Below are 26,602 nucleotides of genomic sequence, written 5' to 3' on the forward strand. Positions count from 1 at the left end.
ATGCAAGTGTTGGTGCATAGTTTTCCAAGTAATGCCCAACTCTTCTATTACCAAATAAGATCTCAGTAACCAGCATTTTGCAATTGTGTATAAACAGCATGATGACCTCTGAATTTGACTTTAATGAGGCCTTTCAATTCCCCAGGATATTTTTTTTAATCCTTTAAATTGATTGTTTAATTTGTGCTCAGCTGAAAAGCTTTGTGTAAGCTATTCTTGAAATATACAATTATATGCAGTGAAGCCATATTCTATTCACAGCTAACTACTTTAAATTAAAAGCTGATATATCACATCCAATTCACAAAGGATTTCATGGATCCTATTCACATTTTTTGGACAACATGAAGGTTTCTTTGAACACTTTGAGGACCCCTGCTGAGCCCATGGTAAGGAGCTTAATGTCTATTTGGGGTATTCAGAATGCTGTTATTAAAAAATTATGTCCACCATCCTGTCAAGTGCAAAGCAGCAGGAAAACATTTTTTTCACAGGGAGATGAATAGAAGGGAGGGGCTGATATTTAAAAAAAAAAAAAAAAAAAAGTTGTCTCTCTTGTCTGGCCAGCACCAGTAAGTTGTTGGCTCTTGTGCTCTGCTCTCCCCTGCTGCTTCATCGGGGGAATCACTCAATTATTGAACCAACGCTATGTGGTTTGTGAGCGTGTGGATGTGTGAGTGTGTGCATGTGGCTGTGCATGCTTATTGGACATAGAGCTTGTGGGATGTGTGTGTGTGTGTGTGTGTGTGTGTGTATTTGAGGTGAGCTGAAAGGAACTGCAGTAATTTCACAGAGCTGGAACTGTGCGCCTGCCCCACTTTCAGTCTTTTAATCATGTATAGACACTCGGGGCACTCCTGAGTGTGTGTGTCCCTCTCTCTCTCTTTCTGTGTGTCTCTGTGTGTATGTACACGTGTGTGTGTACTGTAGCTGTGTTAAGCGGAGTGTGAGAGAAGGTTTTGGTACAGTATGTGTCAGAAGAGATTGCACTTAGAACTCCCTGACCCAAGGCTACCCTCTGTGTGTGTGTGTGTGTGTGTGTGTGTGTGTGTGGTGTGTGTGTGTGTGTGCTTTCTAATGCTTATGTCTTTTCTTATACACAGAAAGGTTCGGTCACTATGGAATCACTGTCCTCATGTAACCTTTTGGGCTGCAACTGACTTTGTTGGCAGTGATTTATTGGGCTGAGTTTGTTTGTCAATCTGGAATTTATTTTCTGAACCTTAATGTAACAGGCAAATATTATATTTACATGCATTATGTGAATAGTCAACATATGTAAATCTAATTGGGTATAAGTACATGCTATATCAGTTGCTTAGATTTGGATATTTAGTTTCTGAATTTATCTTTAGTAAGTAGTAATGCCCATCAACAGCTAACTAAAATGTGACAGGTATGTGTGCGTGTTTGTGTGAGCACACATTTTAATTGTTAGCCCTTCCAACATTGTAATTTCAGTATGACCTTGTAGCAGTTTGTAGCCCCACGGTGCCCATCCCTGTGACTAACACCCAGTCTAACAAGCTGCCATAAGCAACTGCACTATCGCACTTGACAAGAACACAATATAATATATAGTAGGGCAGCAAGCTTCCACATGCCTCCCCTGTGTGTGAAGTACAGTATGCTGTATTTTTAAACACATACAGAGATATAAAAAATGCAACACACATTTTGATATTTTTAATTAAGAGTGATACCATGTCTCAGTGGTTACGATTGTCACCTCAAGGTAGCAATCATCTTTAAAAATAGAGCAGTATTTAATCCTAACACCCTGGAAGCATTTGAGCCATGGGTTCCCTCGCCAGAACAGTAGGCTCACAGGAAGAGGAGAGGGGCGAGGGGTTTGGAGTACACAATTTAAAGCTACAAAATGCTCAACAATTATGTATGATTTGGCACAGGGGGGAGCTCCTCAGACTATTTCTTCCCATGCATGACGTATGAAACAAGCACTTGCTTCCTTGTAGACAATAAGACACTATAAAAAATTGAGAAAGTGAGACATTGCTGAAATTTTATTGACCCAATTTTTTGTTATCTTTTACTACAATCTGCTAGACATATTAGCATTTTCTCATGGCTCATTTGTGTGTAACTGCAGGGAGAGGAGAGGCCACACTGCACACCAGACACACCTAGACCCTGGAGCCAGGACAGCAGTGTTGTACATCTCCAGCTCGTCAAGTATTGACAGTGTAGTTCACTATGGAATGCTAACAGCCAGGCAGGGTGTGGCTACGCTATGTTTGCTGCTCTGACCCTTTGACCTTGGTTATATAACTGGTTGTCAGCTTTTTGTAGGAGTGAGAGGGAACAAGTTTATGATGTGTCATGCAGTCATGCGGCTGATACAACATGACAGTGATGTAACCTAAAGTCACAAGAACCAACTACGCTGACCTGAAATGCCACATTACTCTCTAAGCTAATTGAGTTTTGTGTTCAGATTTATGAAGGTCCAAGGGTTTTTTCTTTTTTGTTAGGCCTGTTTGTTTTTTTTTGTTTTTTTTTTGATGATTTTGCAGATTTAGATGAGCACCACTTTGTCATGCCTGGCAAGGGCATGGTATGCAAACACACACATACACATATGCACATGAATATACACACAGCACCACCAGTCAAGGTTAAACAAAGATAACCGGACTTTATTTGGGTTAAGGGCAGTGCAGCATGTTGGAAGTGAGCCATGACCCCCCCCACACACACACGTTAAGTACACACACCTGTCAGTGTTGGCATCTGCTCAGTCCTCTTTCTTGTAGCCTCTCTGTTCCTTTGTCCTCTCTGTCTTGGTCATCAGACCTTGTAGCAGGTATCTCAGGGGACAGCTGGTGGGGCAGTGTGAGCACCACCTGCACTTTGTGTGCGCGTTTGTGCGTGTGTGCATCTTTATGAGTGTGGCTGTGTACATCAGCAGGATTGGGAGGGGGTACCTGCAGTGTCCTGGCCAAGTGTCTGTGTATCCATGTGTGTGTGTTAAGTGTGTGCATGTGAGCACCTGTGCTGCCAGCAGGAACCTGCCACAGCCGTGGTGCTTCGTGACGTATGCTGGTGACTTCCTAAGGTCATGCTGTGAACCCCATAATAACTATTATCCTCTTAAAGTCAACTCACCTTAGTGTCCAAAGAAGAATTTTCAAGTATTTGGTGCATTACAGAGGCATGAGATACAAATATGTACAGAAAAGTGCAATTCTTTTTAACTTCTCTATTTTGCCTCTGACAGTGTCAAACAGGCTGTTTTAAAAATGAAAACAAATGAAATGTTGTTTATCCAGCCACAAAGAGCTTTCATAACTAGTTCAGTGTTACTGTATTTAAGTGTCAGCACAGTGTCAGCACAGCCCTTAGGGCTGGCCATATACTCACTCTACTGTTGTGCGCTTCAGTTCGCCTGAGCAATCAAAGCACAATTATAACACAGTTCTAGTTTTTCTTTTGCTAATTTCTAATATTTCATCTCCTTTAAGGTCAATTCTTTCCCCATCATTCAACACAACTTAAGCCTTGTTGGCATGCAAAATAATTTTGCATCTAGAGTATACAAAGGTTCATGGTTGTGCCTGTGGGTTTCTACTATCAAACATTTGCCTTTTCCTCTCCAAAGTTAAATTTTCAGCCAATAGCTTTGTGTTTGACCCACTTTCTATCAATCGCCACTCAGTCAAGCTAACATGCTAAGTGTATTTAGTGTTGTTTTGAATCAATGTCCTGTGGTGCATGACGTGTGCCTCAATGTGGGTTTCAGTCTGATATTGCCAAGCTTGTAATGGCTCAGTCTGATCTTCCATGTCACTCTGAACTGTGGCTGTGTAATGAATTACTTTTGCCTCCAAACTAAGAAGCATTTTTTTTTTTTAATGATTTGTCTGTGTTTACTTTGGGCTTAACTTTAAGTGGGGGAGACAGTTTTGAGATATGCCTATCCCCTTTCTGATCCAAAAATATATTTAAGTATTTTCACCTTGATTTTTTACTTTGGTCTTGCTTTTTTGGAAGATGCCAAATCAAAGTTTGCTTAAACTGCAGAATATTTTCCGTCTCAACCGAAGACCTTTAGCTTTGGCTTATATAAGCAATCAAGCCATCAAAAAGTAACAGCCCCCTTGCCACAGTTAAAAGCATGACGGACAAGAATAAGAGCACAGGTTGACTTGTCATTCAGCGCACTCTGACAGGAATGAAATTGTGAGGGCAAGTTAGACTAAAAGTTTGTGTCAAGGAGTTGAATGAGGTCTCATGAAGCTTGCTCTTGCAGCAACAGCTTGTATCCACTCGCTCTAATACTGTGGTAGAATGTCTGTAATCCAGCCATTATACCTGCCGTCTGCCTCACTGTCAGATTACTGCTGGAGAGCAGGCCTGTCGCATTAAGACTGTTTACTCTCCTTTTACACTTTATATTTAATATTTATTTTATTTCACTCCCTCTGTTTAATTGGGTGGTAATTTTTTCTTTTGTTTTTTTTGTTATCTTTGTGAGGGATGTTTAGTGAGCGTGATATTTATGTTGTTGTGCTGGGAGGCTATGTGTATGCATAATCAAGGTGGTGAGATGATTTAGTCTTTGCAAAGATGACATTGAGAGTTCTCCATATTAATGTTTTCCAGATTATGTGAGTGTGTGTGTACTGCATGTACAGTATGTGTGCAAGAGAGGGAGAGAACGTCTTGGGAAAGGATCAAAAGCAGTAGATTATCACTATGCATGCGTGGGCAGCATGTATGTCTTTTGAATGTTTGGAATAATGTTAGTGGACGACTGTAGCGAGTGCGTGTGCGCGGGTGTATACCTTTGAAGATACGATTCCATGTGTGTTCCCCGCCGGCCCCCCTCCAAGCCTATTCCCCTTATCCCAGTGTTGGGATCTTAGGGGACCGATCAAAGCCGCGCTCCCCGCGACTCCCGCTTCTCCAGGCCCTCTGCGTTAACGCGGCTCAACTGAGGAATGCTGAGTAATTCCCTCAGGTGGCAACTTGTGCTCTGATGTTCAGCATTAGAACACTCTGTCAGTCTCAATTACACATTTTAGCTTCTCACACACACAGGTAGATACTGTTCATACGTTCAAGCATATGGAAGAATGACGGAAGAATTTCTTTCACTCTCACCTGTCTTTACTCTTTTCACTCATCTTTGCCACCATCACACACTTTATTCTGTGCTGAGCTTTATTTCCCCTAGGTCACATCTCTATCACGTGTCATGGTCATGCTTCTTTGTGATGTGTTGCCCTGGATATAAGAAATGCACTGCTACTTTCAGCTTTTTCTGAGTACTGAATGCAACAGTAAAATCCTTTTGTAACACGACAAACACAAACTTGAGAGTTACACATCAAGTTGACCTTCAAGTAAATTTCTGTGTGGAGTAATATTATCACATATTATCCTGATGTCATTACATCAGGATAATGCTCAGTTAACGTCCTCACCTGTGAAGGCCTAATAGAGGGGAATCAGAGAGTAAGCAGGGTCTTTTAACCTAAACCTCTGCAGCATTTTCCCTAAGTGATGTGCTCAGTGAATGATGCTAACCAACATATGTACAGGTGTGTAATCTGCATTTATCTCTTCACACCAGTCTACCTTATCTAAGTTGTGTACAGAGTGTCTGAGTGTCATTGTCTATCTTAGCTGCATCACTATCTACGCTATCTAGGTTGCTAGGCATGCTTATGCATTGTGTATGAATACATACTGTATGAATAGTAGTGGAGATGAGTCTGAGTTCATCAGCAAAGGGAAAAAAGCATGATCATCAGGTACACAGAAGCACATTCGGGCAGCTCTTAAGAGTGCTGAACTTTGATCTGTACTGATTGTGCTGAGGGTTAGCTAGTGAGTGAGTTGCGCAACTAAGAGGCAGCTCATGTTTCCCCATGTGTCTCATCGTGTATGTGGGTCTCCTTTTCTCTCTTTTCTTCTCACTGCTTGTCTCAATTTCAGTTTATTTAGCCTTACCCACATAATAGTTCACAAACAGTACTGCCAAAGCAATTAAGATTATAACTATGCCCTGTTTGAACATGTTTCTACAACAGAACAGATGAAACTGATTATTAAAACAGGAGATAGACATGCAGATATTAACAATAATTGCAGTTGTCTGCAGTACACACTTTATTCTTACCTTTAAACTTGATCTGTGATACAGTGTTTACAGACACTTATTATAAACTTACAGTCATTTCTGTGTACTCTGTAATGAAATTATTATTAATATTATAATTATGACTTGTTAACTTGGTGCCATAAAGAAAATATATATAGGCTGAGTTAGGCTTGTATATAAACTGGAGTTATCCAAATGAAAGAAGTACTTCAAATGCTTCATTATTGTTGAAGGTTCCCAATCATTTGGGTCATAATTATACCCCATGCATGTATGCTCTGCAGACTGGGTTGGGTTCAACTAACCAGCCTATTGTTAGCCAGTTTAGTTGCTGGTCTGGTTATATGCAGCCAGTGAACCCAGAGCCTGCAATACAATCCAAGAACTTTGCAGCGCTGCACTTTTCCTCAGTCTTTGGAAGCCTACACTAATGACGCATTTTAAACCAGAAAAACAGCTTTGTTATGTAGGAGTGCATCTTTTGCAAAATAGCCAAGGAAAAGTCAGTTTCAGTGGAATTCCCCTCTGAGGCCAATTGCCTTCTGGTGCATTTGGTCCATCCCTTTTATTCAAGGGTTTATTAACTTCATCCACATACAAAGATACAAATAGAGAACAAAGGCAACATAAGGAAGGACATGCTTACGGAGCCAAACAAGCCCACAAGGGAGCATGGAGTGCCCTCCTAGCCTCCTGAGAAAGACTTTAATGAATTTAATCATGTAAATAGCAGCAAAAAACAGATAATGTGTGAAAGCAGAAGCTAATGTGACATGAAATGTGACAAAGATGTACAGGTAAAACTTTAATACAAAAGACACTAATGAAACACATAATTTATCGTGCTTCAAATACCTAGAGAGTTGAATTTCTTGTTTCTCTCTCTGTCTAGTAGCAGTGTGGATGTTGTTGATGGTAAGTGAAGCATTAGCCAGACAAGTTAGGTCAGGGTGTAATCCTAAAACAGATACTGCTCTGCTTGTCATTATACACACACAGGCATAAGCACACACACACACACACACGCCCACCCCACCTATGGCTCCGTGTTCTCTGTTGACAGCTGTGCCTGCTGTGTCTCTGAGTGTGCATGTGTGTCTATGTGTGTGTGTGGGCGTGTGCATGCCTGTCCAACCCTGTGTGTGACAGAGGGACAGCAGGCAGGGGACGAATAGAAACACAGACTTGAAGGGGCAGGGCACGGTTTCATAGGTGCACATGGAGATTCTCACACACACACACACACACACACACACATCGAGTGCCAGTATTATTGAGTATCCAGTGCGGCAGACAGGGAACTGAATCCTGGGCTGCTGAGTTGGAGGAAAAACTTGCAGTTATGTGTGTGTGTGTGTGTATTTACAAACCTGTGTGTATGTGTAAACTTTTCACAATATCTGAACCACATTTTTCCATGAATTAGATAGACAAGGTGAATCCAGGTGAAAGCCCTGTCCCTACACTGATTTCTACCCTGAAATCGACCAGAGATAGATATTGATTTATGGGAGAGGACAGATTAATAGAGGACTTTGAGCTGTGACGTTTTCAATAGTGGTGCTTGAATGCATTTATGTACTTAATGTGCTACTTGCATTTCCACATATTATCTCTACCTTTTTGTACTAAAACAGTTGTGTGTGTCTTCTTTTTTAGATTATTACTTACTTATTATTACTGGGCAGCTGTGACCCAGCTATCAGGGTGCCCACATCACCTCTCAGACCCATGAATGAATGACGAATCTATTCATGCACAAACCTGCACTTTATCTTATTTCAGGCTGTAGTTACAGTAGGAAAATAGTTTCACAGTGTAGGTGGTTCAGGGTCAGGTATGTTTACTATGCTGATTAAGCTGTTAATCTAGGCTAATAGTACAGACAGCCACTACAGTAACGGTTTTTAAGCCTTAGTGTAAATAGAACCTTAATGCTTGTGTCTGTGTAGCACAGAGTATTTAGAACGTACAAGTACACAAAGCTGGCATTGAATGTCCTTTCAAATTTGTAATCTTATTCTTCTACTTTATTCTTCAGATAGTTCCTGATTTGAACCAAAAGCTGATATCCAACCTTAGAGAAAATATGCATAGAAACGAAAAGCATGACTGTCACAGGGAGTTAGGGAGTATGAAGCAGATGAGGAGCTGATCTTGTGTTTATCAACCATGCTGTGACAGACAACATCACACTCTCTCAAAGACACTTCTTTGCTACCAACATGGCAAAAAAAGAGTATGTCATCTTTGCTAAAACTGTTTTGTTGATGTTTTAGTCTCGTGTTTGCGTCAGTTCCTGTGTAGGTGTTTCTGTTGTGGGTTTGTGAGTGAGTACGTGACTTTAAATCCAATATGTACATGTGTATACTGGGTGTTTTACAGGTTTTACATGCTTGCATGCTTTCGTGTGTGTATGTGTATATATTTGTTGAGTTTGTGTCAACTTAGTATAATCAAGAAAAAGTGTGCTTTAGTATCAGTTTCTGTCCCCAGGGCCTGGTTGTCACATGATCAACTGACCTGATTTTCTGTTGCCAAGGAGACGCCTTGTTTCAGGGTTCAACTTGATGCTCGGCTCTGCCCCGTGACCTTGGGACATGTCTTTGTCGCTATGGTAACAGCCTCCAGGGTTACTGTAAATGAGAGGAGTGCACTGGGTGGGTGCACTAAGTATTTTTCTCTGTGCTTGTGCATCAGATTAGGCACTTTACCACATTTATTTACCCAAGGAAGATTAACTCGCTCCTTTTCAGGAGCACTCTGCAACATGGTCTTAAAGTTAGAGTCACACATGGGTGACACATGGTACAATAGTCCTCTGCTCTGGGCTACTGTGGAGTGCCACAGGAGTAGTTTGGGGTTAAGTGCTTTGCACATAAACAGAAGTTTGGACAGTGTCGCATCTGTAAGTGTTTAACCTACAGGACATGAAAATAGCATTTATTTATTTTTTAAAATAAATAAAAAAGGAGAAATGTGATCTTCTTAATACTGTTGCAGACATCACAGGGCACAAATACATTGTACTAATGTTTTTATCGTCAGTTTCTATGCCAGAGCTTTAGAAAATAGCATTGAGTCAGTAATGTGTATCAGGCTACATTTATTTTTATCAGCACTTTAAAAGAAAAAGCACTTACTGTTTACTGTAGTTTAAAATTCTTTAAAAATTGTAAAAACATGCCTGTCAGACTAAGAACCAAACAACGAGAAAACCAACAAACAAATAAATGTTGTTTCCGCAGAAATACTCGTTTTATTACCATCTTTCCATTTCATCATAATAGCTCTCAGTTTACCGGAGGCATTTGGTCAAAGTGAAACATTGTCCTCACCAGCAAGCAAGCCAAGCTCATGAAAGAGACCTAAATGCCTCCAAATAACTATGTTTTGATAGAAAAAAAAAGGAGGACACACGCCTCAAACCAGTGTCTCTTGCGGGTAAACAAAGCGTGGTTGCCATGCCGATGGGGCGTCGGTGTATAAATAGCACGGGTGTTTGTTCTGAATACTCCTACGAGAGAGCAGCAGAGAGAGGGACCAGCAGGGAGACGCTGATAGCCAGTGTATAAGATCACAAGCACAGACTATAAACAGATGCACAGACTTAAACTCCTATGAAGTGTGTATGATGGACAGAGGGACTCAATCAATATGGAGCCAAAGTCAGCAGGTTGCACCTTATGGAGTAGATCTTCCTACTTCTTAGGACTGAGGATAGTCACTACAAGTTTACATTTCCTCCTAAGCTGCTCCTCTGCATGACTACCATTGAAACTGAAAGCAAATCAGTTAGTGGAAAATAACACTTGGCTGAAAGTTAAGCTGATGACTGTAATTGCATAGCATGGAGTTTGGTTGCAGTGATAATTGAGCCAGAACAAGCGATATCTGCAACCTCAATATTCATATCAGGAAACGTAATATTGCCTGCTAATTTGTAGAACAGAGTAAGGAACACTTTGAAAGTTGTGTTAATGGTTCCCCCTCTCTCTCTCTCTCTCTCTCTCTCTCTCTCTCTCTCTCTCTCTCTCTCTCTCTCTCTCTCTCTCTCTCTCTCTGTGTACCCCTGTAGGGAATGGTGACAGCACCTGCAGACAGACAGACGTGGACAGACGGCGCAGACATCCGGGACGCCTCCCTCCCATCGGTGGAGAGATCCAGACTTCGCACCAGGAACCGCAGCTCCAGTCGGGTGTCAGCTCTCAACTGAGCAGCAGGCTCCACCTACTCCGCCCAAGTGGCTCTGCCTCCTCTGCTCAGGTAGGATGGAGGTGTTGTTTTTGGTGTGAAAGCAAAGCCAATCAGCCAAGAGTGGTGGTGGTGGGGGGGGGTCTAGTAGCAGATATGGGATTTAAACATGAATTCAAAAGATAAACTACTATTAAGTCCACCTGCCGGTAATGAACGGTCAAGGAATCACTTTTAAAAGGTTGTTTCAAAAGGCGTATATGTTTATGTAACCATGGTAACGCATCAGCATGGGTGCATGCTATGATTTTTCCTGATTGATTTGAATGTGGAAAAGGAGATGCAACAGTGGTGTTGTGTGTGTGTGTGTGTCTCCTTTTTTGTGTATTTCAGCAGTTCCTTATCAAAAAATGAGTAAAATATAATAACCACACAGTTACTATTCCCTCATAATATTATAGTATATGACATCTCTTCAATTCAGCCTTTCAGGTGAGAGGTGAAACACCTTAATGAACGTCAAGCAAGTTTTGTCAATATTAGTTGTGATATAGCAATGTAGGTTTACATAATATAGATCTATGTGTGTCTCTATGGCTCAGAGGACAAACTTCCCTGGGTTCGTCTGAGCTCTTCTCCTCCATCCTCCTTTGCCTCTGTTCTCCTTTCATGTGATGTGACTTTTGATTTTATTCTTCTCTTTCTCATTCATCACTTTGACCCTCCCACTGCGATGTCTCTCAACTCAGTTTTGCAGATTTATTTTCTGCCAAGCTTCCCTCGCTTTCCTTCTGTCTGTCTCCCTTCTTCTGTCTCAGTCTCTCGACCCATTCTCTAACTGAGCCGGCTCTCCTCCCCTCCTCTTTTCCTCCTCTTTGTGTCCTCACCCTACACTGTATCAATTGAAACTCCTCAGTCAGTCCTTTATCTCCATTTCACCAGCTGTGTGTTGAAGCTCCATTCTCTCCTATGAGGGAGAGTAGGGTGAATAGAGGGGCTTACTGAGAACAGTGAGGAAGCAAGTCCCTGCCTTTCGTCTCATTGAACACATCTTTAACTCCTCTCGCCTCCTCTTCTTTCCTCTTGTCTCCTCTCTTTTTGTACCAATTTAAATTCAAAGTTTAATTAGCAAAAAAGCAAAAAAACACAGACAAAACCCAAAGAGAAGTATCTTCTAAGTCTCACCCCAGTTGCAGCATACCTGCTTTTGACTAAACCGTTTTTTTGTTTATCACCCTTCAGCAATATACAGTTATACTTGACTCACCAACAGCATCATTAGATTTTCCTGTGAGGTACTTCAGTGTGCTCGGGGACTTGCCTCATAACTATACAAATATGTTTTGAAGTACAGCCTAATTAGTTTATTAAATTAACTTTGTACCAATTCAGAGAGGGGGGTGAAACAAGGTGAGCTTCAGAGAGAAAGTATAAAGGAAAGGTAAGATGGAGATGAAACAAATGCAGGGAGAGCATATAATTAAATAAAAACACAGCTACATAGTTGAATTTTTTTTGCAGAGATTCAACCTCTCCCTGCTCTCTTCTCCCTACCTTTCTCCCCTCTCCTCCCTGTCTCCTCCTTTCTTCGCCCATCAGTCTCGCTGAATGGAAATTAAACATTTCACTCCTGGCTTCTTTCTGCTTCTTCTCTCTTTTGTAAATTCACTGTTGACAGTTGCCTTTCTCTGAGCAGAAAGCCTCAGAAATGAGCAGATGGAGGGCTGACAGTCTCGAAGCTCAAACAATGACGCTGGGCGGCAAGTCGTGGTGATCAACACATGTCAGGAAATGGCTGTTAATGGGAGTACCATATACAGACTGTCAGTCAGCTGTAGAGGGACTGGATCCATTTTTGTCTAGCTGCCTATTAAGGATGTAGAGTCAGAATTCAAGAGTTGACATTTGTGTTAAAATGTTTGGCACATGCCTTATGCTGTATCACGCTTGGCTTACAGTGAGTTCAACAGTAGATTGAGCTTATGTTAAATCTACTAAATGTTGAAACTACTTTAGCTGTTTGGAAAATAAGACACGAGAAACAATATATAGCATTGTTTTTACCATTTCCTAGCTATTTAACATTAATTTGTTTTAGAATACTTTAGGAAAAGATAATTTTTCTTTGCGTTTAGTGCAGGGCTATATAAAAAAAGACAGTTATTACATTAACCAAATGACTCTCTGCTAATATCGGTTTGTTTCACAGTGTCTGTATACTTTTGGAGACTTGTATGTCAAGTTGCATTATTCAACAGTCAGTGGTTAAACTGGAGCTGCTGTTTCCAGTTTAAAGAAAATCTGTTTAGAATATTTGTATTCTGATTATCCATATTTAAAGTCTCAAGATACAATGATACAAAAGATGTTGCTACCTTTCACACAAATTAGCATGTTTCCTGAGTTGCAGCTGCCAGATGTTCTAACAAAAATAAATATTCTCATATTCTCCATACAAGTAGTACACAATTATATACTTCTTTCCAGGAAGCATCCTATGAAATTATTGTTGTAATCATTACGCTTTTTACATTACTGGTTGTCTGTAACTTTAAATTCCGATAATCCCTGGGGCCTGTTTGCAAAAATATCGCTTGACTTTAATTCCATTATTGCAGAACTAGGCTGTGAAAGGTATTTTGTGTGCCAGGAGAAAGAGTAAACTTATTATTTATGTCTTTCAGGGGAAGTCTGACAGCCTTATATGGATTCAATCAATTTTAAGGAGATTGATTTTTTTTTCTTTCATTTGAAACAGATCTCAGATGCAGCCTGTGGCAACAGCTCACAGTAATCTCAAAGTTGTCAAATTACCAATTAACCCTGCAATGCTCTCTATAATAAAGCTTCATAGGAGTCTTTAGATATCCAGCATTGCCGGGGGGGATAGGCTGCAGTATTTTCACTCACACCTTAAAAGTTTATATGGATCCAGTAAGAGGAGTCAGAAATATATACAGTGTTTGTTTTAGCCTGCTGAAGGCTAGAATTAAGAAGTTAAAGTTAAATAAACAATCAGTTAAATGTCAGACATACAAGAAGTTCTTTTAAACTATACACAAGTTCCTTGTAGTAAGAAACGTAAAGCGGAGAGGTCGCCCCTTCTCCCTCTCTCTCTCTGTGTGTGTGTGTGTGTGTGTGAGCATGGATTTCCCCTTCTCTGTTTTCTTGTAATAGCTGCGCTCCGCTTTATTTGATCTGGGCCCCTGCTCTCATAGTAGGATTGAATTGGTTTCAGAGAGCAAGGGAAACACACACACACACACACATACACACACACACTTACACATATACGCACACCTGAGACTGCCAACTGCAACGGCAGCTGCCCTGGACCGAGGAGGGAGAGAGACGGGGAGGGAGAGGGGGGGCAACGGGTAAGTAAGATACATGAGGATAGGGGAGGTGGTGAGAAAATAAAGAGAAGAGAAAAGACAGCTTTTAGGAATGAGGGGAGTGAACAAAGACGAGGAAAAGAGGAAACCGTGGTAAATTGCATCTTAAAATGAAAGTATTCTCTTTGAATTTGCTGACCACAGACAAGGAGAGGAAACTAATTGAACTGAGAGATTTTTGATCACTTATTCAGCCCTCTCTCTCTCTCTCTCTCTCTCTCTCTCTCTCACTCACTCTTGCTCCTCTTTTTTTCCCCTCTGTTCTCTATCACTGCCCCCTCCCGAGTCATGCATGCACTCTCTCTCTCTCTCTCTCTCTCTCTCACACACACACACACACACACACTGTGGCTGTCTCTGCACACCAAACAATTAGATAATTACCTTGCCCAGTGTCGCTGAGTTCATCCAGACTGCTGGTTGTTTCTGAATGACTAAGAAGAGGAGAGAGAGGTAGAGAGAGGGGAAGAACGGAATGGAAGAATGAATGAAAAGAGAGACTTTCTCAATCAGAGGAGCAGACCTGAGAGTGCCCATTGTGCGTGTACCAGTTACTCTTAACAAAAGAGAGAGGAAGAACACAATAAAGAACTATTAAACAGGAATCACTTGAATGTTTCAACCAAGGCCATTCAGTTGAGAAAAAATGAAACATTTGTGGAGACATTTGAAAGGATGTCACAAAGTTATGAGTGTGAAAACAGGAAATACTACATAGAAGTGTAATAGAAACTATACTTGGATGTGTAGGTCCATATGAAAACAGTGAATTTCTTCCAGCTTTAAGTGTGATTTTAAAACTGAAACTGACAGCATATCCAGATCTAACACCTTGAATGTTTTGAAGTTACAAAACAAACATACTTGCATTTAGACAGCTGTCATGTGCATACTTTTGTTCTTATATCTTCGTAATTATGGAGGCAGCAAACATGGATTTTGTGTTATATTGATTTTAATTGGATTTAATTAAAAGTCTGTGTAACATATCATCATGTTAATCATTAAAATCTAGTTTCACAATCACAATCTAGTTTCCATATCAAGCAGCCTCATATGTGGTCAAGACCCAAAACTTTAGAAACTATGACATAAACCTTTCTGCAAGGTTGTAAAGCTCTGTAGCAGAGCAGGACAATATATTTTCTGTTTTTCTTCCGCCAGACACCACCCGACAAAGCAGTTATGTCTTACCATTGATAAAAACAGCAATCTTTTTTGCACAGTTGATACAATCACAAAAGGGAATTTCAGGGAGAAAAAAAAATGGCCTCTTTCTGTTCTGAGAATGACAAAATAAAAATCAGTTTAAGTGAAACAACTCTTTTCCAGTAAGCTCCAGCAGCAGCTCCTTATGTTCAATGCAGCCGCCGTCTGTTTACAAAGAAGAGATGTTGAAGTCGGGCTTAATAATCATACAGGAGGTCCAATGGCTTCCCCCATAGGAGCTAATCAGTGTGTGTATGTCTGCTCAGCTTATCCACTGTGTTCCATTACTCTGTCCTGATAAACATCACTGTGTGTACTCTGTGTCTGTTTGAAAGTGTGGGAGTCTGTGCATGTCTGTCAGCATGCTTGTTGTGTTAATGCACCATATGCCCTCTATACGTGTCTGCGTCTCTGTGTGTGTGTGTGTGTGTACTGTACGGTACATGGATGACTGTGTAGCGGAGGGACAGCAGTTTGTGTTTGTGCCTCCATAACATGCTGAATACATATGTATGTAAAACGCAAAATGTCATGTGGAGCTGTGGGGTATCGACTGGAATTCAGCCATTAGTGTGGAAAAACATGTTGCTGCAGGCCATTACTAATGAGCCCATGCATGTGCTGGAACATTCTGCATGTGTCTGTAAGCATGAAATTGTACAAGCTGGGGATAGGGGGGTGTGTGATGCCCTGCGTCTGCATTTTTTTTTGGTGTGTACTGTATCTTTGTAAGCATTTACTCTTAAATATGTATGTGGGAATTAGATAAAGTGTGTGTTTTAGGAACTTGTGAAATGTGTGTGTGTGTGTAATTCCACTGCGTGTAGGCTCCATTATTCACATAAGCGTGCTTGTCTACTGTCTGCATGATTAATCCACTGTCCTTCCTAACTCCAACCCACTTTTGTTGCTCTTTTCTTTGGTTTGCTCTTGATTCCCTTCTGCTTTATAGCATTAAGGAATGAGTTATGATGACTGACATCATCTCTGGCTAGGCTAGTGCCGACTAATTGGCCAGAGCGATCTGATTGCATTAGATGTTATTCCTTCAGGGTATTCCCTGTCCTCCGCCTCCGCTTTGAAAGATATCCACACATTGTTTGCATGGAGCTACATATTGCTTTTGTGTGGCATTTATTGTGGTTGTATCATATTTGTAGGAGCAAGAAACAAACTGCATTCACTAGTTAGTTGTAAGCAGGTCATGAAAGCATGTTTGATTTATGCTTTGTGTGTTTTAACCTGAAAAGTGAATAATGCTAAAAGCTGTGATTGCTGTTGAGCCTAGTCCGGTCTTGTTAATTGCTATCATCTAACATGCACGTCCCAGGATGCCTCAAGGAAATTACAAACACGCTACGGGGACACTAATATACCGCTGAAATGTCTTTGGTTATTGTGTGGATGCTCTGGGTGCTTGCGCGAGAAAGCAATAAAGGCTGAAAAATGAAGTTGTACTTTAGATTTACTAACAGTCATGAGAGGCTTTTTTCTCCTCCTCATCTCTCTTCCCCGCTCCGCCCCGTCTTTCTCTGTCTTCTCTCTTTCTCAGAAGCTGCTGTAAGAGCCACCTTTTCGAGTGAGGTAAAATGATTATAGTAATGGATGCCCCCCCTCCTGCCCCACTCCAACCTCTCTCTTACTCTCCTTTACAGTGACTACTCTGTACATTCTGTTCTGTACATTAGAGCAGCCCCGGGGATGCCAGCGTTCTCCGCCGCTTAATGCAATAACACCTCCAGTGTAAGTGCACTGAGAGAGAGTGAGACAATTGAGAAGAGAGATGAACAAGCAGAGGAGATACAGAAGGGGACTGGTGGGTGGCAACTGGCAGGAGTGATCACATCAGAGGATGATAATTACCTGCAGACAGGACCGAGACGTCATGCAAATGAGATAATTTACAGGTTTTCCCGCCAGTCAAGGTAACAGTGTAGTTTCTTGACACAAATGTCATCTGTACAATCTCGGAACTACCAATTTCCTGTTGCCTTTACGGTATTTTGATTATGATCGTTCACGGCTGGTATGCATGAAACATCTATGAATACCAGTCATGACCTGAACTGATTGGCTGAAATGGTTTTATGAAATACACTGAAAAATAGTTTTACTTTCCAATTCCAAATTATAATTTGAGCCAAAAAAGAATCTATAAGGTCACACCAATTAGATGCAATAAAAGCCATTGAGAATAGGCATAAAGAGCAGCTTCAGTTCAGCTCCAAATCAAACCCTCATTTATTTGCACATTTAATGATGAATGAAAAGTCCCTCACCTGAAAAAATGGTTTCTATTCTCTGATATTTTTATGGATCATACGCCTAGATGTTCTGAAACAGTCGGGAGTTCATGATGACAAACACTTTTCTCCCAGGAGGAGTTGAGCTCAGTTCAGCAACTTCAGCTTTTAGTGAGATGAATGGGGATGGCCTTTGTGGTGCCTGGGAAGTCCTTATGCTGAGACCTATAGAGAGTTTATTGCTTTTACAACCAGGCTGTATGATAAAGTGCCATCTTTCACACCACCCACTCTCTTCCACCCACCATTCTCTCCCCGTACCTCACCGTTTCCCTGCGTGTTACTCCCGACTCTGTGCCTTGTTGTCTCTGTTATCTGGCTCTCTTTTTCACCTCTTTGTCAATGTTGCCTTCATTTTTCTCCCTTTCATCTTGGTGTGTGTCCTTATTTTTTTGTCAGATTCCCTCCGCTCCTTGCTGCACGGCTTCCTCTGACTCCCCTCCGTACCCCCTCCTCCCCTCTCCTCTCTCTTTAACAGCTAACACTGTGACATTAGCAGCCACTGCTTTTTAATGCTATTTATGTCAATTTCCTTTCTCTCAAGTGGTTGGCGTGGCTGAGCAGACTTAGAGGAGTGTTTCTAATTGGCAAATGGGTTGGCAAGTTTATACAATGCTCATGATGTGATGCCGGTACGGTACCTGAGTAGTTAGCTACAATCACTGCCTCCCACCCTCTGTGATAATTATCTGGAGAAAAACAGTCAAGTTGGTTTTGACGGGATGCATGGAGACAAACTTCATTTCAAGACTCTTATTTTTGTCAGTGACTGATGATGTAGTTAAACTGTTTTACACAGACAAACACATCATCATAACATCTTTAGAAACATGCACATGTCTGTGGTGCTGAGAATTGCATACATATATTATTATAGAAATACCTCCAGTTATTTTCACAAGAGCTGAATTATCAGTTATTTTTACAACACAAGTTTTGCTGTGGGTATTCTTACAAAAAAATCACACCACTATTCATGTACTGTATAGTGCTGTATATACCATGCTGCCTTCCTGCCATCACAAAATTGTCGGCACAGTCTCGCATGGCAGTGCTGATGGATGGCCACTTAACAGTATCCCTATACACTCTCCACTTATGCTCCCATACTCAATCCTTTTATGTGTGGAGAGGTGTGGGCTAATAGCCCATTGAGCTAAACTAGTTTTCCCTCACTTGGGGAAACAAAGCCAACTTGGGGCTAATGCAGTGCCCTGTGGTTCTGTGAATGGTGTAACAATGGCAGATAGGCTTCGGATGAGTGAGTTTAATGGAATAGTGCAGGGTGATAGCTGGGAGTCATTACTCAACACTGCTACCTGAGCGATTTTCAAATGTACAGTATATGTTTGTACATGCCTACAAAACACAATTCTGAGACAGCACTACCACTCTACTGGACTTTTACTGTGCTGCTTTCCCTCAGGAATCAGTGTTTCTCTGGTGCTGTAGTTTATTTGTTTTGCATAGTTTTCTGAAAATAAATATACAATATAAATATTAAGTATACCATCATATAAGCAAATTTGAAAACTGAAATAAGCAAATATTTCTGCTTTAAAAGTGACTCATGCAGTGCCTACCTGTGTTGCCATTTGTAACAATGATCCTGCACTTGTGGTTTATTGCTAGAATAAATGATTTGGCCTTAGAAGTAACTCTACACACAGCAACAGTAGCTGAATTACACTCAGGAAAATAAAACCCTCCCAGTCCTTTACATACTGTATTTTCATCACTCCCCCCCCCCTAAACAAAATCTCTTTGTTGGATTGAAATCCCCAGACCTTTCATGAATGCATTTGTACAACACTGGCCCTCTCTCAGCAATAATTCAGTGCTGCGGTGCCTCGCTCTGCGGGGACTTCATACTGTATTGTGATAGCCTTAGATAGGAAACGTGCTGTACACATCACAGAGCAGCACGATGCCATGAGCCTGCCACTGTACATAACTGTAGGCTGTGTTGACTGGTGCGTGGGAGATTACATAAACATAAACAGTGAGGGAGGAAAGAACTGCCATAATGTCACATTCATAAATATGTGGAACAGAAAAGTTTGTGATCGGCAAAAGGACAGCGAATCAAAAGCAAGTCTGGCTTTCTAACTATACTGCAGTGAATATAAAAGTGGGCCTTAAGTGCAACTGTGCAAAGTAAAACATTTTACTGATTTCTAAAAATACCTCAATAATTAGTTTGTATCTGTACTGTGTTTTCCTTTGAGAAGACTTTAATTGATTATGGTAGTGTAGCTTGTCATCCCTGAAATAATTTAACCATTAGTATAAATGGTGATGAGAGCACAGCAGACCTCAGACTTGCATCATTAATTACACTGGTTAGTTATTTACCTGCTGTAGGAGGGAGGAATGCTCCCGTCTTGATTGTGCAGAGATACCATGCAGGGTTTTCTCGCCATGACTCGAAAATAACCTCTGAGCTGTTTGAAGGCGCTAGCAGGTGTGTGTGTGTGTGCGTGTGTGCGTGTGTGCACATGTGCGGAGGTGTGTGTGAATGCGTTTGACAGCAAGGATTACATAACCGAGATGCCTGCTGCTGCAGGTCACAGTGAATGACAGGAGCACACACTCACACAGGCACACATGTAAATCATTAGAAACACAAACTTGTTTCATGGCTGCACGTATGCACTGACACACACATGCACATACACTCCTGTATGCCTGTAGTCCTCCTGAGCTATTTGATGTACAACCTAGTTAGTTTAAGGTTTTTTTATTTATATATGATGAAATCTTTACCCGCAACCTAGTAAGATTTTTCTGCTTGTTATCCTCAGCAAGTTGACATTTAGAGTAATGGCTTTCAGGGAACAGCATCTTGTTTCTCTCCCTACTGAAGTGTCTTTGATACATTTTGGAGTGAAAATGCACAATTCCTGGGAAGTGCTAAGCATAGGGCAGTGCATGCAAATCATCACATCACATGAGAATACAAGAACAAACATGCAGACATGGCTCTCAACTGTAGCAACAAGTCAAACGAACGCTCGCAAAACAGTCATACTACCTACACATATGCGCGCGCACACACACAGGGATCCATCTGTTTCTGTACGTTTCTGTGTTCAGGAGTATTGACTTGTGTTGCTACACACACACACACACACACACACACACACACACACACAAACACCCAGGAGCTATGGAGTTGCCAGCTTTGTGGAGACAAATATTTTTAGCCTGTGTTGGTAGTAGGATTGTGGTCGTGTCTGTTTTATGTGTGTTCTAGTGAGTCCCACTCAGGTGTTAGCCACTATCACACAGACTGGCCATCTTTAAACTTGAATGGAGAAAAATGGGTTATTATATAAAGATGTAATGCAGTCGGGTTCTCAGCCATTTCCCCTCTCTCCTCTCTCTGCACCAGTCGTACTAATGAATGTACATTACTCCTTTAATAGAAATCCATATCTGCTGGTCGGTAGAGCTGCAGTCATGCACCCACACCTACATCTTTACATGTGTTGCTTGTTTTGCAAGGTCTCGCACAAAAGCACACACATACATGCAAATACACAAGCAGAGTTTATGACCGTGCCCGGCGCTGTGCATGATGTGTCATGTGTAGAGGACACACGGGTCCAGTTTGGGCACTGATTCTATTCTAAATGAAGCAGGAGTTTGTGAATTATTGAAACGCCTGTCCTCTTTTCTCTGCTCCGTCTCCATCTCTCTCTTTCTTCTCTCCCTCTTTAGATCTCTTTCTTCCTCTCTCCATTCCTCTTTCTCACACATACTCTTATCTTCCCTCGCCCCTTCCTTCCTTCTCTTTTTCCCCCTCTTTTATTATCCTCTGTTAAATAAGTGGGAGGAGGGTTGGGAGGAGAATGATTTGTGAATCAGTGTGTGTGTGCATTTGTGTGATTTGAGTGATGTTGGTTAATCCAGTGTTGTCCTTGGGGACAGATTTGGCCCATATTACAGCCGACTATTACTGAGTCTAAAATCTCCTGTGCATTGAGACAGCCATTATTTACTGCTGTGCATCGTCCCAGACCCCACCCTGATCTGAAAAAGCAAATACCAAGAGATAGCTGAGATGAGAGTTGAGTTTTCAGAAAAAACATTTGCATTTAATTACATTACTCTTGCTACTATATATGCTGCATTCCATCAATGCAAAACAAATTCCTCAATTTTATTAGAAAAACTGAGCATATCATACATTAGTATTTAGATAGAAAAGAACATCTTCAATATACCAAATCGTATTAAATGTGTCTCTATCTTTCATTTTAGAGTAATAATGTCCAGCATTATATGTGATTTCTATAAGCTCTTGAAAACAAGTAAAGAATATTTTTCTCAATAGCTGCTGTGGCTTTGACTGCGAAGGAAGTTTATAAATGGCCCTCTTCCTTTTTTGCGTTTACTTTAGAAGTTCATCCTTGACCTTGAAATCAACAAATGACAATAAACTGCAGTCTCACTGGAGCATCCACTTAAAAAAGACCTTTCAGATTACATGACCTTCCTCAGCAGAGGGAGTCACCCATTTGTAATGGAATTGCTGATGTTCTCATCCATTTTGGCTTAAAAGTTGGGACTGAAATTTCACTCTGGACCTCAGAGACAGTAGTTGACAAAATAATGTGACAATTCATAGAGATAAGATAGAGATAGAGAGAAAATACTTTGACTTTGTACACAGAGTGGATAATTTTTGAAACTCTGTAATCTCATGTATCACATGCCAGTACAATCCATGTAAAACATGTTCCTAGCTACTTTTGATTTAACCTTTAATTTTTTTCTGCAAGGAGTAACTATACAATTTGTAGGCAAATTTTTGTTTAAAACTTAAAACCCAAAACACATATTGTATAAAAGGGCTGACAGAGAGATTTTCACTAAAAATAAAGGCATGATTAAATACAGTACTACAGTCACATGCAAGCTACTTCCCATCATCATCTCAAACAGACTCACCAGAGGTCAGAGTAGCTGTTACTACAGCACATACCACCCACTGGTGATGACTGATCAGCAGTCACAGAAATGTAAGAATGGTGGGAAAATACTTAAACATAATGTATCTATAACTCCCTTGCCCCAGTCGTTTATCACCCTGGCCTTATCACTGACAGCGGCTGTGCCCTCTACTTTCTCTCCCTGCCTGTCACACAGACGTCTGGTTAAATGTCGCGGACAGAGGGGTTGGTTTGCAAGATTGGCGGGCTGGCCGGCAGTTGTGCCTTTTGTTTGTATGGATTTGGTGTCATGTATCAATACTTGGTGCCAGTTCAAATGAATGGTCGAGAGGGCTAGATGGATGCTGTGGTTCAGTGTTGTTGGCAGTAAGACAGGTCTCTATCCTGTTTCTATGACAGGAGTTGATGAATGGCGCACTAATAACCAGCGTGGCTCTACAGGGAATGTACGCTATGTTGAGCATGTCAAATAGCAGCAATTGTGTCTTTTTGCTGATGTTTCCACTTTAAAGAAAAAGAAAGAGATGACAAGCAGGATAGATACAAAGGAAGGTTTGCATCCAGATGATGTATGGATGACTTTTTGGGGATTGTTTCCATTCTTTCTAGTCATGTAAAATGTTTGGCTCCTTCTCGTGACTTTTTATTTGATCATCAACTCTCTCTTTATCTATTAATCTGTTTATTTTCCCACAGATTATTAACTTGAACTGGACTTGGATATTGTTCAACTTTCCAAATGTATCACTATATTTAGTGTCAGTACTCAAAATAATAGGCTGGTTTCAATATAGTAATGTGTATGGAAATTTTTCTTCTTTCTGACAGATTAGATCAAAGAGTAATTGGCTAAGCAAGAAAATAATCAGCAGAATAACTGAAAATAGAAATAATCGGTAGTTGCAGCCCCAGTATCATGTTGAACACTTTAAATATGCCTAGAGGGAATCCTCTGCTTCTCTGCCATTGCTTCCTCTGTCCTCTCTGCTCTTCAGTATTGATACGAGCTGTCATTGGTCCAGTTATTTATAAGGCCCCTCCCTGGTATTTTTCCATTGGCTCGAGCTCTACAGTAAAATTCTTCCCTACTTGAATCCAGAGCAGCCTGATTTTTAGGTGTAAAACAGAGTTGAAAACAGCATGTGCATTTTAACGGGCATGAAAAATATGAATGGCATATTTTCAGTTTTCAGTTTGCCTATGTGCACGTATGAATGTTTTACAGCCTGTTTGCTCTCTGTGTCTTGCTTTCTCTTGTTTTCTTCTCTTGCTCTTTCACTCCCTCCCTTCTAGAGTTGCAGCCAAGGACTTTTTCCCATAACCTCTTCAGACCTGTGTGTGTGTGTGTGTGTGTGTGTGTGTGTGTGTGTGTGTGTGCATGTGTGTGTGTTTTCTGCACAAAAGTCTTAAATAAGGGACAGATCGAAATGCATGTACTGTAAGCCTTGCACACACACCCAGTTGTGCGAGCACACATACACACACTTATATACACACACATTTGTACAGTACAGCACTCATTACCCAGCCCCCAGGGATTTGTGAAGGAACTATTTCCTGTCTGGGGTTAGGGAGAGAGGGGAAGTAGTGAGGATGAAATATGACGTAACAACAGTGGTGGTCTTCCTGTGTGCTCTACTAGGGCCTGTGGTGTTACCCAGAGTTTAGCTTTCCATGGTCGTTAATGGACCATTTGTAGAGCTGCCATTAGCTGGAGAATTCAGTAATCCTGGAGCCTGTTTCACAAAAGCTATTTGCAAACACTTTTTACACACAGGTCACACAGATTGCAATGACTTGCAAACTGTTTGTGAACCCTACCGAGCTCTTGCATGCTCATGCATGGGTTGCAAATATGCAGTTTGTTTTAATTAGTGATCCACGTCACTGTGAGCATCATGCAAATTGCACCTTGCATGTTGCAAATTTGGTGAAACAGAGCCCAGCTCTACTGTGTCTCAGTAGCACAGGGAGGGGAAAGACTTTATGTTATGAACTTGGCCTGTCATGAATATGTTGAAAGGTCTAGTTGTCCTCAGCTCAAGACACCAGTGTACTTGCTGTCATTTCATTAATATATTATTATATGTAGTGCTCATGTGACTACTACTGTATGACTGAATATCAAAGCTCAGTATTTTTAGTATCAACTAAAATGTGTCCACAGAAGAGCACTGCCAAATATGAAGAGTTTCCATTAAATGCTCGATCAGCTGCATTTAAGACATTAAACACAGATGTTTGCCATATTTTAATAAATGCATTAGGAATCTAGAAAAGCATATTTCTGTCCTCAAAATAAGGGAAAATATCAAAAACCATTTTAGGTTAACTATTGTATTGGTCATGAAATATCAAATGACGCATTACACATAAGAGTTTGATTACTGTGTTTGTAACCATCACTTATGTGTTTGTGGCCCTTTACTGCACTGATTCCCATTCAAGGCTTAGTTGTGAAGTACCTGTAAATGTCCTAGAAGGCCTGAAAAAATGTGGCAGAATCACCTGCCTGTGAATATGTCTGTGAATATCTGAATAAATAAAGTGGATTCCGAAGTGTTAACACTACATAGAAGAGAAATATATAAGCCATACTGTAAAGACATATAAGTCACAGGAACAACCCAACTAAAAGACTGTCAAGTAAAGTTTTTACAGTCAGGCAATAATTATCAGTAACAAGATAGGTGATGGTTGCAAGAAAAAAAACTGGGATTCACTACAGCAGGCAGGATGTGAGCTCCGGTGCCTTCCTATTGAGGTGTGAAGTCATCTGCTAAAAACAGAGGCAATGTAACGCCTCACTAACAGCGTGGATCTTACACATTCACCTTGAGACAAAAAACACAGGAACATGCACACCCTCACGTACACACTTTTAACTCGTTAAAGATCCCATGTGTGCTTCATGGAAACAAAATGAACCAACTGTTAGCAAGAGTGGTGTTGTAAATTAAGCAAGTGAAACTCTGTACTGGGCAGAAAGGGAACTTTTTAGTTTTTGAATTCTTATTTATGCGCTCTTTATATATGAATAGCAGCTTGGATATTTGGAGAAGGCTTTGAACAGCTCGCACATAGTGTTCCCAAGCTAGGGAGTGTTTCAGTGCTGCTGTATACATGTATGTACATTGCATTATTTAAGAATGTTTTATTCTAATGTAGCATGATTGTGACCTTATTGTTATCATACTAAGTCAGTACATAATTTGGACGTTTTGCAGCTTTGATTTGCAGCCAGATGTCTTCATTCCATTTTGGGAGACTGATTAGTTATAGATCAGTAGCAGGAGGGAGGGCAAATAATGAAGCCTGGTAATTAAAAAGCATTTCACACTTGCTATACAGTGTAGTGGCAATGCTTGCTATCACAGTTTGTTTGACTCTGATATATGCAGTGAAAGAAGAAAAAACTAACACCAGTTACCTTAAAATAGCCTGGAAAGCCATGTTTTTCTTCTCCATAGCAACAGTTCACTGGTGAGCACTGACTTGTAGCTGATGGAGTGGATTCTCTCAGCACCTTATTTACTCTGTGTATGTGTTAGTATGTGCACTTGTGTGTGTGTGTGTGTGTGTGTCTGTGAGTGTGTGAGAGAGAGAGGGAACTTGCACTATCTCTTCCTCTGAGTCTGTCTTTGTTTATTTGTGGACGAGGAGTTCCGAGAAGTTGTTTGTTTGGTTGAGTCCATCTCTGTGGAAACCTAAAACTAGTAGTGAAACAGCGAGACTTTGGTTCCTGCTAAGCCAGATAATGAAGTCTTCACCGTCTGTTGTCAGCTGTCAAACCCCCAGAGGACAATACCGCGTAGGTATAGTGGAGAATTCCTGGATGTGTATGCAGTTATTGATGCATGCATTTTTGCAATGAGACATTTGTAGCATTAATGAGGATGAACAAATGGCAAGAGCCTCCATACACACAACAAATACACATGTTCACATGCACAGTATGCAGGAATGTACTCAGTTACCTCCCTTTAATTCGTCATGTACGATGAACCCAGGAACCAAACTACTGTAGATGACGCTGTGTCTATTTGTAGCTGCAGGGTAGACACAACCACACACAAAAGCGCATACACAGACACACACAGACGCACATACAGTGTGTAGTGTCAGGCACGGCAGGGGTTGCATCTCTCCAGATGGCAGGAGCCGCCCACACACTGCCAGTTGTTATACAATATGTATTGTGTAACAGCAGAGAGCAACAGGCCCCCTCCCTGTGCATGGAGAAACAACACACACACACACACACACACACACACACACACACACACACACACACCACACACAGAGCCGCATACAGACACAAACACAGATACAGACAGTGAACACATGATGTAGACGTAAAGTTGTTCTCCATTTATTATACACACATATGCAGGAACATGGAGGACCCAGCTAACC

General features: G+C 41.0%; 1 protein-coding gene across 1 annotated transcript in view; it reads left to right on the top strand.

Moving 5' to 3' along the window:
• atxn1a (ataxin 1a) overlaps window positions 1-26,602 on the top strand; it is a 98,822-nt gene that overhangs the window by 24,833 nt on the left and 47,387 nt on the right. Inside the window, exon 3 of the mRNA XM_018697971.2 lies at window positions 10,206-10,393. The gene's annotated coding sequence lies outside the window, so the exon portion shown is untranslated. The remainder of the gene's footprint in view (window positions 1-10,205; window positions 10,394-26,602) is intronic.

Source organism: Lates calcarifer, linkage group LG3 (genome assembly GCF_001640805.2).
Source record: "Lates calcarifer isolate ASB-BC8 linkage group LG3, TLL_Latcal_v3, whole genome shotgun sequence".
NCBI classification, from domain to species: Eukaryota; Metazoa; Chordata; class Actinopteri; family Centropomidae; genus Lates; species Lates calcarifer.